This window comes from Condylura cristata, unplaced genomic scaffold (genome assembly GCF_000260355.1).
Source record: "Condylura cristata isolate star-nosed mole 26May11 unplaced genomic scaffold, ConCri1.0 scaffold00008, whole genome shotgun sequence".
NCBI classification, from domain to species: Eukaryota; Metazoa; Chordata; class Mammalia; order Eulipotyphla; family Talpidae; genus Condylura; species Condylura cristata.
Genome location: NW_004567109.1, coordinates 63426811 through 63445777, shown reverse-complemented (window position 1 = coordinate 63445777; position 18967 = coordinate 63426811). Strand labels below are relative to the sequence as shown.

The 18967-nt window shown below is 49.3% G+C and overlaps 1 protein-coding gene across 1 annotated transcript in view; it reads left to right on the top strand.

Annotated features, from left to right (window-relative positions):
- The window catches only part of COL23A1 (collagen, type XXIII, alpha 1), a 305502-nt gene that overhangs the window by 259693 nt on the left and 26842 nt on the right, over window positions 1–18967 (top strand). Inside the window, exons 3-4 of the mRNA XM_012722702.1 lie at window positions 1011–1018; window positions 2498–2524. The gene's annotated coding sequence lies outside the window, so the exon portion shown is untranslated. The remainder of the gene's footprint in view (window positions 1–1010; window positions 1019–2497; window positions 2525–18967) is intronic.

Sequence of the window (18967 nt, the reverse complement as noted above, 5' to 3'; positions counted from 1 at the left end):
CCTCCCTCCGGGGAGGGAGGGGGTAGTGGGACTGGAAGCTCCAGCCCCCTAATCTGATAGATTAGATTATCTGACAGATTAGAGGGCAGCTAGCTCCACTCCTTAGATGCTTCCCCCAAAGCCACCTGATTCACATAACAAGAAACACCATTCTCAACATTTAGGAAATTCCAAGACTTTGGAGACTGAGTCAGTGGAGGAAAACCCACATGTCATCTAGATGACCAAATACATATTTTTTATAAGCCATAGTATCACACCTGCTGACCCACATGCGCTTCCTTGTACCCACCTCTCTCCAGACTGAGGTGGGGTCTATGGTAGGAGAGGAGCTGCTAGTCTAGAAGCGGTGTGGCTTAGTGGAAAGTGTGTGCAGGGCTTTGAGACCTTCTTTGGGGATGAGCTGTGCCCCTAACCAACTATGTGACCTTAAAGAAGTCTCTTCTTGCCCTCCGAGCCCTGTGTTGTTGTCTGTGGATGGGATGTTCTCCACTCCTCACAAAGATTGCCGCAAAGTAGTGGCTACTCATTGCTCTGCAATCTGTGAGATGAGACACCTAAGTGTTTCCTGAGTGTTCTCTACACGGCAGCCCCACCATCTGAGGGGCCCACATACTCCAGTACCCTTGGGAGCATTCTTTCTTCCCTCAGAAACATTTTCTTCCCTAATCTCTTTCCTTCCACAGAAATGAACTGGCCCCTGATAAGCACAATAATGTGTTCTCTATCCAGGAACAAAGTCTTGTTCCCACCTGGCTGCCCAGTCTCACAGTGCTGAGTGCCCACAGGAGTGTCAACCTGTGCTGTGGGTGCAAGAGCTTTACAGGTGGGACCTTTAGTCCCGCCTTCCCTGACCCCTTGGGGTGCAGAAGTGCTCCCTCTGCCCTGCCACTTAACCCTTCAAAGCCTCGCACAGAGGGGTGATCAAGAGCTGTAAGGAAAGGCTGGCAGGGGCCAGGGTCCCGTCTCCCTTTGGTCCTGACTGTGGCTTCTCTGTTTGTGTTTTGCAGGTCCTCCAGTAAGTCTCCTGGATTATGTTCTCTGCTCCTGAAAGATAAGACATTTTATTCTCTCTCTAGAGTTTCCATGAAAATAGTGTGTGGCTAAAGAGGAGTCTCAAAATGGAAAAAAAAAAAATTCAGTCACTGCCAGGGGTCATTTTTTTTCAACCTGAGGATGAATGCAAGCACAGAGTTGCAAAGACTTGCCTGCCATGTGAAGCATTCTGTGACTGTTTTCCTCCACAGAGAGCTGGCACAAACCTGGCTGCCCCTTGTCAAACCTCTGGGTCAACTTTGTGCAGGGGATGCTTGCACCAAGCTGCATTTCCTAAGTGCCCATAGCTGTTGCTTGATCTAAATTTTTTTGTCTCGTGCTTTGGCAGAAAGGGCTCAGGAGTGAGTCAGTTATGCCAGGAGAAAGTTAGGCTTACTAGGTCCTGGAGCTTGCTTGCCTTTTTCAGTGAGGAAATGGGTATAAGCAGTCCACACAGGGCACGGGCAAGTACCCCAGAAATCCTGTGACTTTCCCAAGACACAGGCTGAGTCTGCTTTTGCTTCATCTTGGCGGCCTTTCAGAGCCAAGAAATCCTGACAAATCAATTCAAGAAGCATGTGAGTCCAAGTGAAACTTCCAGAGCATTCCTTTCAGATGAGTGCTTGTACCTTTGACTTCCACCTACTGTGATTCATTTCCCATCCGAACCCTTTGGAACCTGGGCTTCTCCATGCTCACAGCAGCCCTGCATCGAGCCAAAGAACCAGCCCACAAAAAGTGTAGATTTACTGGCCACGAGTAGCTTCTGCCTGTTGAGTCATCTCTGGCTGTCACACAGAAGCCAGCCTGTGTGAACTCACCACAGTGCGTAATGCAGAGGGCTATGGAGAGTTGTGCTTTTTTGTTTGTTTTGTACTTAGCTGTCAAACTCAAGTGTATTAAGCAAATGGAGAATTCTCAAGCTGCAACCTGTGTGGACGCTCAGTGAGGCCTGCTGGCCAGGCAGTCACTGCTCCCAGCACGTGGGGGTTGCAGAGAAGCAGCCAGTGGTCATAAGGCCCCCCACCTGTGCTGTTTCTGGCTTCCAAGGCCATCTTCCCATTCACCACATCCCACAAACAGCAGACAGGAATCCTGTGTTTCCTTTCATAGTTCCTCAGCACCACATCAAGGGAGCATTTTTGCAGTGGCTATGACACCACCCTCAGGAACCCTTCATCCCCATGTGGCCCTCACCATATGTCTCTGCTGATGTAGTGAGGACACTCGTGTGTGTATGCCCTGGTGGCCCACGCAACTGTTCCTATGAGTCTGGAAATGGGAGCTCCATCCCCCAGATCCTTCAGAACCCCAAACCCTCCCCACTGAAGAAGTCACATCAGTGGTCTCGGCTACAGACCAGGCAGGACAAGAAGAGATCTGAGACCCTGGCTGAATTCTAAGTGTTGCCATATGGTTTTCTGCCAAAGTCTGATTATTAATGACATATTAATCACCACAGGGGCAATCGGGACGAGATGGCTACCCGGTAATTTGTCTTTTTGTTTTTTTGTTGTCTTTGACCTTCTTGCTCAAACCAATTTTCTCCCTCTAAGCCTTTACTTAACTGTCTGTGTTCCTTTCTCCTCCTGTGCTTGGCAGTGGCTGCTGTCCCTGTGGAGGGGATTAGCATGAACTCTATGAAGGCCGTTCTGCAGGGCCAGGGCCTGGCAGGCACTGTCTGCAGCTCCAGCCAGGCTGCAGCAAAGCAAAGAGGCTTTGAGACGGAGTCTCCTTGGCATTTGAATGCACCAACACCAGTCTCTGTCCAGCACATGAGCCCAAGACCATCAGTCCAGCCCGTGGCTGCTGGCCTCTTCCCAGTGGCTAGTGTCACCACCACTCCTGTCATTGCTTGTGAACAAGGGCCACCTGTTGGTTCCAGTTTAGCCATCATAGTGTCATCATGCCTCAGATCTTGTACAACCAAAACTAAAAGTTAGTTTATAATAGATTGAGTGACCACCCTATAAGGAGCTGTATGAAATGTAGAGCCCTGCGTGGAGGGGAGGCCCCCAAAGGAAATATCCAGAAGTCCTGATGCCTCAGAACAGCCTGGTGGAAGGAGAGTGTGGCAGGACTGTTTTTGCTGGGGAACAAATTTGTTCTGTGCTCGGGCCAGGAAGATGCAGGGGGTGGAAATATTGGTTGATTCCAAAGTTTCTCTTATGGCCAGATCTGTACAGAAGCAGAACAGGCTGCATTAGTTGGGGGGTCGGAGCCCAGTCCTGCGGGAGCCGGCTCCTGTGGTTCTGTGGCGGGGCGCTCATACCCCTCAGCAAGACCGAGGCTTGGATTCCAACACTGCTGTGCCAGACCTCAGAAAAGCTCAGTTTCCTGCTCTGTGAAATGCCGAGGCCTCCTTTATGGCATCACACTGAAGACTTCCAGGAGACTTAGGAGGTGATAGGTACACAAAGCCAAGCTTTCCAGGGTTAGCTGGAATATCTGGGGGCATTAACCTCATGTCAGAGTCTGGGTCTGGAGTAGAGTTTGAGGTCCCCCAATTCATGAAGACCACTGCCCCAGTGAGAGGCAACACCTCTCCAGCAGGTTCTCCTGAGGGGTTCAGGGAATCGTGATCAGTGGTCTCTGTTCATAGATATAGCAGTGAGAGCCTAGGGCATTTGCTAGAATATTTCAGCCCCGTGTCTCAGGATCACCCATTTCACCAGCCCAGGAGTGAGCGCTTCCTAACAGCCCTCTCTTGGGATTACCTGGTTAACACTGGCACTCAGATTACTCTGGACTGTGTTAGAAATGCCCAAGGGACAGTGGGTGGGTTTCTTCTCTTCCCTGTTTGTGTCTCCTCTTAGCCCACAGTGACAGGTGTCCTTTCTTCCTGGCTGGGAGCAGCAGGCTATTGGCTGATGCAGGAATTGCTTTCCTGGAGCCAAGACCTCCCACAAAGGCCACTTCTCCTTCAGTCATCATTCCACCCTTCCTCCCAGGAGAGGAGCAGGCCAGTAGCCAGTGGGCTTTGTGAGCAGGAAGCAGGCATCTGGTTGTGGAGTTAGGTTGCTGGGCTCGTAGGCAAGCCCTGGCTGCCCTAAATCTCCATTTCCTTCCGCGTGAAGAGAGTTGGGCTTCAGGTGAAGTGTGATCATACCCAGAAAGCCCAGACCCTGAGGATCACAGCTAGCGGGGCCATTGCAGAGACTCAGCATATGTGAGGTGCCCCACCTCTGGGGCCCTGTGAATGTTGGGGTGGGGAGGCCAAGGGATGGGTGAACATGTGGTGTGTCCACCGGGTATAAAGTTGAGAGCTTTTGAAAGGAAGGGGTCCAGCAAGCCTTTCCCACTGTCTGTTTGTCCTTGACACCTCAAGCTTCTCACCACGGGTGGCCCTGGACAGATCTGGCAAGACAAAGGGTTGAGTGGAAGCTGATATCAACCCCAATTACCCCAGGTCACCCCTTTTCCTGAAGTTACTCAGCTTGCATGCACCGCTTCTTTCCACACATATGTAGTCAACTTCCCTGACTGGGCTGGCCCAGCCTGGTGCTGAGCTCAAGTGGTTCAAACCCGAAGAATCAGGAGCCACTGGCTTGCCCCACTGCCTGCCTCCAACACCCTCATTCCAGCACTGCCACCCTGCCTTCCATTAGGTGCACAGGTGGGGATGACACCCACTATTGTCCCCTGCAGGAGGGAAAGCAGGCCACTAGAACACTGAGGGTAGGACGGACTCATGGGACCTGTGTGCTTTAAACTGAAATCCAGATCTGTTGGCTCGTGGAAGCCCTGACTTCCAGCATGGGGTCTGTTTATAGGTGACTCCCTGAGCTCACCTCAGAGGTTACCACAATTGTGGAACTTGAGGAGCCCTGGCCACCTACAACATACCTCATATATTGAGTTTCACGAAGATTCTTGGCTCTGCTGTGTGGGCTCCAGCAGGCTCCTCGGCCTCTCAGAACCTGGCTGGAGCACACCTACAGAGTTGAGGGTCACATGGGCTTATGTACAGCAAGCCCAAGTCCAGGGCAGATGTGGGAGTCCATGGATCACTCACTCTCTTTGCTCACCAGTCTATCCTGACTACATACCTTGAACAGGAAAATGGCTTTGAGAATGGTCAGTTGTCCAAAATGGCTTTTTTCTGCAGCTTAGGGAATTCCAACCTAAGGAAACCCTTTTTTCATTGTGCTAAAAGCATGTCACTTTCTAAAGGGAAATGAGAGTAAGAAAAAAAAATGAAACAGGACAGTTGGTAGGGACTGTGCCAGCTTCCTTTTTTGGATTAATCCCAGCTGGCCCCTCCCCTGAGCAAGACCAGCTAAAACTAAGTCCATATGTGGACTCAATAGGGGTTGGAGGTACAGGGCCATAGGAGCCCATGTCTGTGGGGTAGGTGGTGGACTGAAAAGGTCGGGAGTTAACTTGTCCACAACCTCCTTGTCCTTTCTGCTGCAAGGGGAATCATTAATAGCTCTCAGCTGATGATAACAAAAGAAAAAGAAAAAAAAGTATTTAAAGCCTTCCCAAATAGAGAAAAGCACAAAAAGGAAACACACAACCATCCATAATCCTACCACCCACAGATACGTCCTCTCAATGTTTTGATGTTTGTTCTCCCAGGATTTTTTTTTTTATGTATCCTAATTTTTTTTATTTTTTACAAGAGTTTATTTTTATATCATTTTGCACATTTTTTTTCTCCCAGCATTTTTTATGTACAAGTTTGTTTTTATATTTATTATCTAAAACTAGGATTATAGTAAATATACTGTTTTGTAGCCTGGTTTTTGGCTTTGCTTGTTTGTTTGTTTTTTGCACTTACTAAATCATGAAATTGTTCCACATCATTAGATATTCTTATAGGATGTAAGAGCTACTTAGTTTTTACCATATACATCATGTATAATTTATTTAACCAATCTTCAAGTTATATTATTTATATTGACAATATTTCACCCATATAATCAACATCCTGGAAATAACAGTAGGCTTATTTCCATGATTATGTCCTTAGAATAAATGTCTAGAAGTTGAATTGCTGGACCAAAGGGTTTGCACATGTTTAAAGCTTTTGATGTGTATTGCCAAATTGCCCTCCAGGAGTCTATAGTAATTTACATTCCCACCAACAGCATATTAACACTGCATGTTTCCCCAAATCCTAGCCAACTATGGTATTACCAGACTTTTAAATCTATGCCAATATGATAAGCTAACAGTATATTGTGTGTATATCTTGTTTTAATTTAGGATGTAGCTTAAGTAGACATGTAGAGATGAAAAACTAGTTTTGATAACGTTTGTGTGAACCTCACTGCCACCTAGTGGTAGAGTATGGAATTGTAGGTAAAGAGTTGCCAGTTTGAGCATTTTCAGATCTTCTTGTCCAAGAACAGTAGATCCCATGGAATCAATAATATAGGGGGAACTTTCAGCTCCGAACAGTGTGAGTCAAAATATATCTGCATCGGTAACTTTTTTAATATTTCAAAGATAAAACCAATACCAAAAAATTGGGGGGATTTTTGTTGTTGTTGTTGTTGTTGTTTTCATTTTCACCTGGGACCTGCAGAGGGGCCCTGGACATAGCACTCCTGAATTTTTTAATATTAATCAGCATTTATGTTGATAAAGTTATTTTCCCTTCTCATAAATATGATGCTGGGCTCTGTGCAACACTCCTGGAAGATGTCATACCCTGTACTGCTTGCTGAGTGGCATAAAGAAGGATCAAACACTTTCTTTGTTCCATTGTATATTCTTTGCTCCTTTGTCAAAGATTAGCTGCCCATAAATCTGTGGGCTTATGTCTGGGTTTTCTATTCGAATCCACTGGTCTGTGTCTGTTCTTGTTCCAGTACCATGTAGTTTTGATTATCATGGCTTTGCAACATAGGTTGAAGTTTGGGATTGTAATGCCTCCATTTTCTTTCTTTTTAGTCATGAGAGTTTTGGCTATTCGAGGGCTTTTGTGGTTCCATATGAATATCATCGGTATTTTTTCTATCACTTTGAAAAAGTGATAGCATTAAATCTGAATATCGCTTTTGGTAGGATGGCCACTTTATGTTAATTCTCCCAGTCCATTAGCAGGGGATGTCTTTCCATATCTTGATGTCTTCTTGTATTTCTTTTAACAGTGTTTTGTATTTTTCTTTGTATAGGTCTTTTACCTCTTTTGTTAGGTTTATTCCCAGGTATTTGATTCTTTTGTTTTAATTGAAAAGGGGATGGGTTTTTTAATTTCCACTTCTTCTGATTGGTTGTTTGTGTATAGAAAGGCCTCTGACTTTTTGTGTGTTGATTTTATATCCTGCTACCTTACTAAACTGGCTGATGGTTTTGATTAGTTTCTCTATGGAGTTTCTAGGGTTTTCCATGTAAATTATCATATCATCTGCAAATAAGGACAGTTTTACTTCTTTTTCTATTTGGATTCCTTGTATATCTTTTTCCGTCTTATTGCTCTGGGTAGAGCGTCCAATGTTATGTTGAAGAGCAGTGGTGATAGTGGACACCCCTTGTCTTGTTCCCTATCTCAAAGGAAAGGCTTTCAGCTTTTCTTCATTGAGGATAATATTGGTTGTGGGTTTGTCATATATGGCTTTTATCATGTTGAGGTATGTTCCTTCTATTCCAGGGATTTCGAGGGCCTTAAACTAAATGGATGTTGAACTTTGTCAAATGCCTTCTCCATATCTATTGATATGATTACATGGTTTTTATTTTTCTGTCAGTTAATGTGATGGATTGCATTAATTGATTTTTTGATGTTGATCCATCCTTGTGCTACTGGGATAAAGCCACTTGATCATGGTGTATTATTCTTTTAATGCATTGTTGGATTCTGTTGGCTAAGATTTTGTTGAGGATTTTTGCATCAGTTCATTAGAGAGTTTGGTCTGAAGTTTTCTTCTTTTTGAGTTTTCTTTGTTAGGTTTTGGTATTAGTGTGATGTTGGCTTCGTAGAAAGTATGTAGTAGTTTTCCTTCTTTTTCAATTTTTTGGATGAGTTTGTGTAGAATAGGCACTAGTTCTTTTCTGAACATTTGGTAAGATTCATTTGTAAATCCATCTGGTCCTGGATTTTTATTTTGGGGGAGGGTTTTGATTACTTCTTCAATTTCCTTGCTTGTAATTGGCCTGTTTAGTTGTTCTACTTCTTCTTTATCTAGCTTTGGGTGGCTGTAGAGTTGTAGAAATTTGTCCATTTCTACTAAATTGTCAAACCTGTTTGCATATAGTTATTTGTAGTATTCTCTGATCAAATCTTCATTCTTTTAGGTAGCAAAGGGAAGTGTGATCACTTCTTTGGTTAGGGGGATGGTAAGACCTTCTCCTTAGCCTTTAGTTTTTGACTAATATAAACGCAACCTGCATGCAGAACAGGGTTCCTAAGGGTGCCAGCTCTGAGAATCTGGGTCATCCAGTGAGCACCTTCACGGGAGAAATAATAAAAGGTGACATCAGAGAAGTCCCCAGGGCTGCCCCAAGTAGAATCTTAGAGGCCACATGAGCGGTAGGAAGTCAGGAAAACTTGTTTTTCTGGAGTTTATGGAAAGTTGTTTATACTGGTGGGAATGGCACCAGGATGGCACAGTGTCCCCTCCCAGCCACCCCTCTCAAAGCCCTTCCATAGTGCCAGGAAGCTGGTATTGAGTGTTTGTTGGATGCACACTCACACATACTGCATCACCTTGGAAGGTCATTGGCTTGTGCTGCACTTGACAGGTGAGGAAATTGAGTTTGGAGGGTAGCAGAACAAGGCCCACATTTGCACCCAGGTGGCAGCCTAGGTCCTACCAGTCCCCCTTTAGTAAGCTAGTTGCAATAGTAGGCAAGGCCTCAGGGCTGACTGTGCTGGCAGGGTGGCCCTACTCCTCTCTTCTCCCAAGATATTTAGAACAACTGTTCCATTTCTATTCTTCATCCCTGTTTCTTTCTGGCCCAGAAGTTCTCTCTCCCAAGCACGGCATTCCATCTATGCTATCTGAATAAGATCATCCCTGCTTTCCAAAGCCACAATAGCAAAAGCCAGCTCTAACAAATAGGAAAGTTCATTTTTCTATTATTCAATCGTACATCTGCATCATAGCCATTACTAGAAATTAGGAAGGAAAACAACCCCCCCCCCATGAAGAAATGTCCAATTCTGGCTCCCTTACCAGGGTCCCCACACTGTTAAGGAACAGCTGATGGAGCAAGGCTGGCCAGGGAACCACAGCCTCCAGCAATGCCCCATGCAGGCCCTTGGCAGTCACTTAATCCTCTGTGTTCACATCAGGCCAAGTGTAAGACTTGGCCTGGATGAAAATATTAAGAATTGGGTCAGAATAGTGTGTCATGATTTCAGAGCTCATCCTATCCCTATATGCCATGATTCTTGCCCATTTTATAGGTTAAAAACCTGAGGTTTGAGTGACTGTGTGGTTCCCTAACTCCCCGTCAGTGGCCTGTCCTTCCACCATGCTTACCTGTGGAAACCCTCAACTCTCCTGCACCAGTTCCAAAGCCCTGTGTTAACCAACCCTGTGCATCTCATCATCTCCAGCAACAATACAAAACTGGGAGCCTTGTCTCACTACTGAGTTATTTGCAGGAATAGCCACAAAGTCCTTGGGACCACATATCACACTCAGCACATGCTAATGGGCCCCTACCAATTTGGGTTCACAGCTGCTTTAGCAGGTTCTGGGCCTGGCCACATCCATTGGTATCCTGACCACAGATGGAGACCTGCCACCCACCCACCCACCCCACCATAGCGCCTACTCAAGCATGCGATCCTCCCAGACCTTGGGTAGGGCTGAATGCATGTAGATGGGGCCTCTTGCCTCTAAGAAAGAAGGAGTGGGTGACTCTGCCAGGGACCAGAGGAGACCTCGTGTACAGGCGGCAGTTGAGGGCTATCATTAGGGATAATAAGGAAGTCAGTAGGAGGTCTGTGCACCCCATGCAGCCCCAACACAGGCACCTAGAACAGGACAAGGAGTGTGATGTGCAATATTGCTGAGGCCAGTGGCTCTGAGGGCAGGCAGAGAGCAAGAGGTATGATGCTGTGTGAAGGGCACCCCAGCAGCCCCCAACAGAAGAGTGTAGAGGCCACAGACACCCCTGAGTGACATAAACAGGTGACACAGTTGCGTATCACTTAACACTAGGGACAAATCCTGAGAATGTGCCATTCAGCAAGTTTGTCATTGTGCAAATATCATAAAGCATAGTGACATAAACCCAGAGGGGCTGGCCTGCCACACACCTATGCCTCATGGCATCGCTACTGAGACCTCCATCGTATAGACAGTCAACAAACATCATTAAATGATGTGTGGCCTTCCTGGTTGCTGGCCATGGCCAGAGACTGGAGGAAGACCACCCAGGCAGGGGGCAGTTGCAGTGATTTGTAGATGATGACTGAATCAAGAACATCCAGGGAGGATGGAGTGATAATGACAGACTTGAGAAATGAGAGCTGGCAGGAATGGCAGGTGGGCTTTGACCAGAACAGAGCCCCTCAAGCTAGGCGGCACCCCACACTCCCTACCCATCTGGCTGAACACACAGTGGTGGGGAGAGGAGGGAGCCTGCCTACCAGCACCAGCTCAATAATGGGGGCATCCACAACCTAGACCTGGGACAGAGTAAGCTCTGAGCTGAATGTGGTCTAAGAGACAGGGTCTCAGCCTGGGACCAATTTTGAAATGAATAGCCCAGTTGGACTGTTTAGAATTAATCAGCTGAACAAAAAAAGGACCACAGAGCAGCACACATTCATATGCTTTCTTGCACTCCCATAGTTCAAAAACAGCTTTGATTGTAAAAATGTAATTAGTTAAATGATTCATCTGTAATATACCAAATGCATCTGTTTTTCTATTTCAACATCCTACGTCTCATTTTCATCTGACCCCTGCAGGGCTGCTCCCCAGATTTCCAGAGCCCCTTGCTAATGGACCCCAGATTGAACCGTAGGGGGACACAGCCGAGCCTGAGGAAAAGGGCCTTGGGGCTGGCCTTTCCTCCCCCAGGTCCAGCATCAGCCTCAAGCCGTGGGCCCTTGCCTTGGGCCCACGCTGTGTCCTCAGCATCCCCTCATGGGTCACATGTGGAGTGGCCAACGGACAGGAGGCCCCAGCTGCTGCTGCTCTTGCCCTTGGATGGTGCCTTACTCACCGTAACTGCGTTTTTGGTTGTTTTTTTTTTTTTTTTTCATCTTTCTAGAAGGGGGTGGGGAGCCCCAGCCTGAAATAGTAGCTTCCAAGTCACTTCCAAGACCAGCTCTGGAAAGCACTTAGCAGGGAGGCTTGTCCTGCCCTGTGGTGAACCTATAACAACACATTTGCAAGCCAGTTGCTGGCTGAAGGTCTTCTTGCTTCCCCAGACAGCAAAGTATCCTCACCCTATGGCATGGAAGAACATTTTCAGCACCTGCAGCCATCACTGAGGCACACTCAGGTCTTCTGAGTGATACACTCGAGAGGCAGAACCATTAACAGGATGTAGGATGTTGAAATCAAATGTTGAAATCACCTTCAGTTTTTTTGAAGTCAGGGACCGGCACCATGCCCTGCCCAGGTGATGGAGGAAGAATGGGCTTTGGAGTTCTGTAGACAGTATAACGTCAGGCATGCCTCCTGCAGCTCTTCAGCAGTCAGGAGAGCCAGATAGTCAGAGGAGCTCTAGAGATGGGTTCAGAGATGGTTCTTCAATGGTCGCTGAGTTCAGCAATGGAGCCCGTGAGACTGAAGGGATTCCTCTCTGGCCATGTCCCTAGTGCCCAAGTGTCCTGGCTGACCTCCCAGGCTGTGGCCAAGGAGTTGGATTCTGCAGCCACTGGGTATCATCAGTGGGTCAAGAGCGCCCTCTGGTGTTCCTGGGCCAGGCACCAGAGCCCCTGGAACTTCGTTCATAGGTGCTGTCAACTGCTTGACAACTGATTGATTCACTAGATAGGAGGGACCCTGCTTAGCGGTAAGGATACATTAGCAAGAAATTACCCAGGAGTCCCAATCCCCATGGAAGCTATAGTTGAGGGGGAAGGAGTCAAAATTCTTGAGGGAATTCCACTGTAATCAGGCTAGAAACAGGTTGTCTATAACACAAGCCAAGTCTGGTGGGAATCAGGGCCCCCACCCAAGGAAAGGAGGAATGAGCCAAAATTGGAGTAGGTGCTGGTCAGTGGGAGCTGGTGCAGACAGAGGCTGCACCCAAGGCATGCCAGGCTGGAGCAGGAACCTGAGAGTGGGTGGGAGTGGCGAGGGAAGAGAGCACTGGGTCACAACCTCACCAAGTATGCCCTCACCAAGGGCAGGCTTAAACAACCTTTGCAAACCCACTAGACTGCCACTAAGCAGTGAGTTCCCCCTCCCTGGGGGTGAACAGGTAGGGATGGCGAAGCCACAGGCAAGAGTCAGACATGAGATTCAGGCCCAGCTGGCCATGCTGCTCCCAGCTCAATTTTTCCCTCTGGAAAATGGGAGCAATAACAGTGCCTACCTCACAGGACTGTGCTTGGGTCAGCATTGTACAGACAGGAAGGTGAGGTATGTCTCTTAGCTCCACCCCAGAACTGGCCCAGGGCATCCCAGTCATAATCCTTCAACCCACTGGGTGCCAAGCTCCCAGCCCAGCATCGCCACCTATAGAAGGCACTTCCACCTACATCACATCCATTTTCCAGGAGGAAGCTGGCTCCAGGGAAGTTAAACAGCTCATTCCAAGATATAGGGCAAAAGGCAGGGAGGTTGATGGAGGCCAGTCTAGGAGAGAAGCCAAGTCTAGTGGGACTGGAGAGAGGACCACAGTTTTGAGAGATGGATCAGAACTGAAATTACAGGTGCTCAGGCTCATTGATGCCTGACAGGGCAGCCAGATGAGGGAATAGGTGGGGCTGCAGGGGACCATAAGGGACGATAGAGCCTGGGCCAAACCTGTAAGCCCCCCCATCAGAAGGGGACCCCCTGCTCAGCCCAGGCAAGTCTATCATGTCCACATCTTCTAAAATCCCAACAGAAGTTAGAAATCCAGAATCTACACGGAATCTTTGGGTTTTAAGAGTTCCACCCATTCATTGCCAGTGGAATTCAAAGAGGTATGCCCTGCACCCGGACAGTGACTTTCAGAGAGGCTGGAAATGAAACTTGAGTGTGGCCAGCAGGCGAGTAGCCCCACAGAATAAGGCCAGACAGGAGGGCAGAGCAACAGGGGTGATCTGGGCACAGCCAGGGCAGCAGAGGTCCCTGCAGTGCTCTCACAACCTGCGTCCACTGCGAGCTGCCCCGTCACTGTACCTGGTATCCCTGCAATGCTGGCTTTGGGTTGCACCTTCTGAGTAGTGCAGTCCTCAGCAGGTTGCCTCCCTCTGGACAATCTCTACCCTGGGACCATCAACCTCTGGTCACCTGCTGCTGCTCCGTCCTGCTAGATTTCCACCCGGGTCTGTTGGTTGCTTCTAGTACCTTCCACCACACCAGCTCCTACTTGCCTCAGGTGGAAATACAGGGCCAGAAGCAGCTCAGTGGACCCACCCAACTCACTGACCCATCTCCTACCCTCACACCCAGTGAAAGTCATTGTTCCCCTCCACGCCACCTAGGAACAACTCCTGATGTAAAAGGCAAAAGTGTACTTTACACAGGTATTTAGGGATCAGTTCAAAGGCATAGTACCACCTCTTGCAGCCATGACATATGTGTAATTACTTCCAGTGCAGACAAGATATTCACTAGCGTTCCCTACCCCAAAATGGAAGCCAACTGGCTTCCTGGCTTCTCAGAATAAGAGAGCTGAAAGGGTGTGAGGATATTTTCCAGACTGAGGATCAAACCCAGATGCCCCTATCAAGCGTGTAGGTTGCCATGTCAGGTCAATGGACAGGTGTGATACAGTAGGGAGGGGTGGAGTCTGTGGCTCTGGGGCAGAGCCAGCCCAAGGAGCACTGAACCTCACAGATATTGCCAGGCATGTGGGCCTCAAGGTGCCCTATCTTCCAGCTTTTCAAGAAAAGTCCAAACCTTGGATGTTTATGAGAAATGTCACAATTTTTTACATGTGGCAATGAATTTGGTTATTTTTGTACCTTTTTTTAATATACAGACCAAACCAAACCTGGCTCCAGCCCAGCCCTTGACTTTACAGGCGGGAAAGTAGCAGCATTACAGGCCACATTGCCTGGCACTGACCTTCACATTTCCTCAAGTGAAATAGGGCAAATCCCTGACCTTGGCTCCTAGGCTCCCAGGATCCCACCCAACGGAAGGTCCCAGGGCTTGCTGTGAGTTGGGGTGCAGTAGGTACCTGAAGAGCCCACCCTGCAGAGTGCCACAGGCCCCCAAAGGAAGTCTAAGAGGAACCAGCCACCATAAGCTGGAGCCAAGAAATGGGGGTCTTTCTTGCCTTTTCCGAGGGTGGAATTCAGATCTGGGAAATCGTTCATCCTGGACATTCTTGCCACAGTCCTTGTGTTTCCAAATAGCCTGGCCTGGAAAATCAGAAACACATGGTGCTGACCTGCCCTGAGGGGGCGGCCCACCTACCCCCTTGCCTGTTGGGCAGCCCTAATGAGGGAGCCTTCACACAGGAATGTACACGTCCCAGGCTGGGACCCTAAACCCCAACAGCCTTGTAATTTAATGAATTGTCAACATCTGGGCCATAATTACTGGGCCCTGGACTGATAATCCTGGTAAGCCCCTCATCTAGGGGCCTCATCCCACTGCATTCAGAGGGCTCCATCCCTCAACGGGAGCCATCAGCTCTAATTACAACCAGAAAGCAAGACAGTCGCCCAGCTCCAGCCTGTCTGGGCAGTTACTCCTGTCTGCATCTAAACCAACCAGTGTATTGATTTGGTTCAGTTCCTCAGATACTCTCACTGACCAGCGGCGCCTGAGCCACGGGAGGACTGTCACCGTGGAGGGGAGGGACCATCAGCACAGGGCCCACCACTGCACATTGCTCCAGCTCCCAGATTACTTCACCAAGAACTTCTCCTCTTGCCTTTCTTGCTAGTTTTTCTCCAAAGATGACTGTGGTATCCTGCTTAAGAAACTAAGTGGGGGGTGCCTGTAAGGTCTAGAGTCTTCAGTTGGTCTAGGAGAGGGGGAGACCAAAAAGATACACCCATTTTGTACTTGTCATTTGAGAGAAGAGCATGGCTGCTGTTTACAGATGGAGAAACTGAGGCTCAGAGGGACCCAGATCCCCAAGCCAAGCAAGGGGCTGAGGGAACTGGGGTTCAGGTCTTCACCTGCCTGGGATCCCTGGAGCCCTCATGTGCAGACCTGCTTTATCTGCTCTCATACATCCAGAGCCATCCAGGAACTCCGTTGATGTGCATGGGAAGAGGTGATTTAAAGCAGAAACGAAGCTTGTAAACAGCTGCAGGGTTTCATGGAGGGCAGAAGGCGTTGAAAAGCTCTGGTGACTCACATGGCTTTGATCAAGCAGAGGAGAGTAGTGGGACCCTAGCAAGACTAGGCTGAGCACTGAAGCATCTGGCCCTGGGGAAACCACTAGAGGGAAATTGAGGTCAGAGGGGGGGTTTGAACCCAGGGCCAAGCTGTCCTTCACTCCATAGACTGCCCTCGGCACCTTTCCTTCCCACTCCTCTTGTGGAAGATATAGGGAGGGGGGCAGGGAGCAGCTGATGGTCAGAGTCGAAAAAGCTGCCTGGATGGAATGGCACCCCAGCTTCCACCCAGGCTGGGGCTCTGTGCCCCCAGGCAGACAGGCTTCCAGAACAGCCCATTTACTCAGCAGTGGCTAGCTGTCAGACACTGAGCCTGGACCTGCCCCACCTTGGCTCAACCTTACACCACCATCCACTCCATGGGTCTCTCAGCCCAGCCCCTGGCCCTTCCTTGGGGTGTTTGTCCTCCTCTCAGAGCCCCCAGGACCAGACTCAAGCCTCCCTGGCTCGTGGATGATCCACCGCAGTTGCTTTGCTAAGAGTCAGTCAAGCCTTCACATGAGGGGTCCTGTGAGGATGGGAATACCACCTTCTTGGAGACCCACAAAGCAAGATGACAGTCTGAACGGGTTTTTCAGGAAAGAAACCTATTTCATGGGGTGGAATACAATGTTTCTCAAACACAGTGGAATCCCTTTCCTCAGTAGAGCCTCGCAACCCACAGGACAGTGTTCCATAGGACACCAGTTTGGGAGAGGGTAATGGGGGGCTGGTATACCATCTTGGGTCCACAGTCCAGGGCCCACTCTCCCCCAGGACACGAGGGCTCACCCCCTAAAGCCAGGCAGGTTCTTTGGACTCTCCCCCGCCCCCTCCCCTAGTCTCTGAGGCCCCTCCTCAGAGACTCCCGGTTATTCCTGTCACCCAGCTGCCTCTCCAGGGCTCAGCTGTTTCCTGATGCGGAGTTCAGAGTCCTGAGCTTTCATGCTGAGAGCCACATCCACAGGCCAAGGCTATAGCTATGGGTCGGCTCTATGCCCAGACCAGGCATCATCCGTTGCTTTGTAAATATTTGCCCTTGGCATTTCTTTGTTTGCTGCTGGACTCTTCAACATAAGAACCAATCACACACAACTCTGATCTTGGGTGCCCAGGAAATTGGAAATGACTTTCTTTCCATGATGGGTGTTTTGAAAGGCACTAATCACGCACCACCTTTATGTGGAATCTTCAAATTTCTTTCACTCTTTTGACACCCAAATGCTTGGAGCCAAGAGCTGTGCAACATTCAAATATAGACAGGGAGCGTCCCTGGTGGGAAAGGTGGCTTTCTGCCACTTAAGGGTCTTGTCCTGCACCAGAAAAAGGCCTGCACCACAGGTGACCCTCCAGGAACAGTCTTGGGCTTTGGCAGAAGACAGCATCTCCTCTACCTGTTCCCCCACCACCCCGTCCTAGGAGACAGTTGACTTGTGCTCATTCCTAAGGAGGGGCAGCCCTCCCCCGGTGGGGGAAGCACTGAGATTCTGCCTTTGGTGCCAAAACTGGGGGGTATCCTAGGCACCCTCCTAATACCAAAACCAAGCCATTTCTTTCCTCTACTACCCAGCTACTTCTAGAAAGGCAGGATCCTACAGCTCTGCATATTTCATCAACCCAACTGACACCGCAGAACTGAGGCAGGGAGCCAGTGATAAGCCTCCCAGCACTGGAAGGGACAAAACCAGGACACATGTTCAGTTCTAGGTTAGAGGGACCCAGAGGCACCAGATGGGGAGGTCTGGACTTCATCCTTCAGGAGTAGGGCTCCCAAACGGGGCTTCAGTAGGAAAGCAGCATGGTCAAATTTGCATTCTAGAAAGTCCTCACTAACAGTGGAAAGGAGAGCTGCAGGAAGGGAGAGCTTGGTTCAGGGAAGGGCCAAAGGGATGATGTCTGGTGTCTCACATGAGTGGTGGGTGTTCCTGGAACCCAGGTCAGGAGCGCTGTGTGGTGCCTGGAAGGGCCAGAGACAAGATTCTCCTGCAACTTGACGGCAGATGTGTATTATTTGGCTCAAGCAGAACTTTAAGAGTAAGAAAGCATTCTAGGAGCTGCTGTAGCTGCAACCTGCTTCCTAAAGACTGGTGCAGACTCTGCCCCTGGACAGGTGTTAGGAAGGGGAGGAGGCTTGCCTGGTCCATCTGTCTGCAGTTTACACCTTCCACCGGTGCCCATAGCAACTTTGCTTAGACCACACACACATGAATGCAGGTCAGTAAGTGAGAGAGGCCCAGATCTCTAGCAGGCCCAGGTATGCTGGATCCAGAGCCTCCTCCCAGAGCTAGGCGTCAAGTCTTCCTTCCAGAGCCATGAGGACTGAGCACTGTAGTATAGACAGACTGGCGGGTGCTGCTTCATCCCAGGAGGATCCCAGAAGAGGAATCATTTGAGCTGGACTGTGAAAAATGAGTCTGTGTTCAACAGGTAGAGGCATAGGGAGATGGGCAATCAAAGATCAGTACATAGCATGGTGGGTCCTGCTTGAGCAGACCCACCTATCCTGAGGCCTTAAGATGTACCTGTGAGACCACTGGAGCAGACCCTTCCAAATCCTAAAGGATGGTGGGGCCCCAGCAGATTGTAAGGGAAAACTGGAGAATCAGCCCGGTTGGGAGCAGAGGTGATGAGGAAGATGAGGCTCAGAGAAAGTGATAGGTCCCCCAGGTCACAAAGTAAGCATGTCTAACCCTTCACTCCCTGGCAGAGGGCTGGAATGAAAGGGGGTCCAAAGAGCCTGCCCAAGGAGGACACACTGTGGGGAAGACAGATGTACCAGGAATCCCCAGAGGAAGCCAAGGACTGTGAGGTGTGCCCCAGGCCCCCTGGGATGGCCACATCATCCTGCTACCTGTGCTGTGAGAGCAGGAATGTGGTGTGCAGAGGGGGCCTATTCCAGGCCAGGACAGCCCACTGGCTCAGCTTCTTCCTGAAGCCATGAAGGGCACAGCAGGACTGGATGGAGTCCAGAGGACACAACATTCATGGTCACACCCCAGGGAGTCTCTGCCCCAGGGAATCTCTGCTCTGGTCCTGCTTCCTCAGACCTGGCCCTACTCTGTGTCATGGCCATTCTCAGGAAACCTTGTATCATCATGCCACCTTTCTAGGCCTGTGGCCAGGTCTCATCCCCAGTTGCTGTGGTGACAGCTGTGAGGCCCACTGTTTCCTTCTGCCTGGTGCACAAATAGCAAAGGACTTTACTTAACTGCACACTGCCCCTTAGTCTCTTTTGCATTTCAGTTTGCACTGTGGACCTTTTCAATCCATGCAGACTGATAGAGGGACAAAGTTTGTGCTGCGTTTGGACTTGGCTCAGCAGGACACAGCCTCACACGCAGCCCTGGTCTGAATCTGCAGTGCAGCCACACCAGAAGAGGTGGCCAGGGCGGTAGGTAGATGAGGTCCAGGGGGCAGTGGGAAGGAGAAGGCTCTTTGATCAGAGCTGTGCAAGGGCAGAGTGGAGGGGAGAGTGGCTGGAAGCCAGCAAAGCCCACCTCCAGCCTGCAAGGCTGCCGGGCT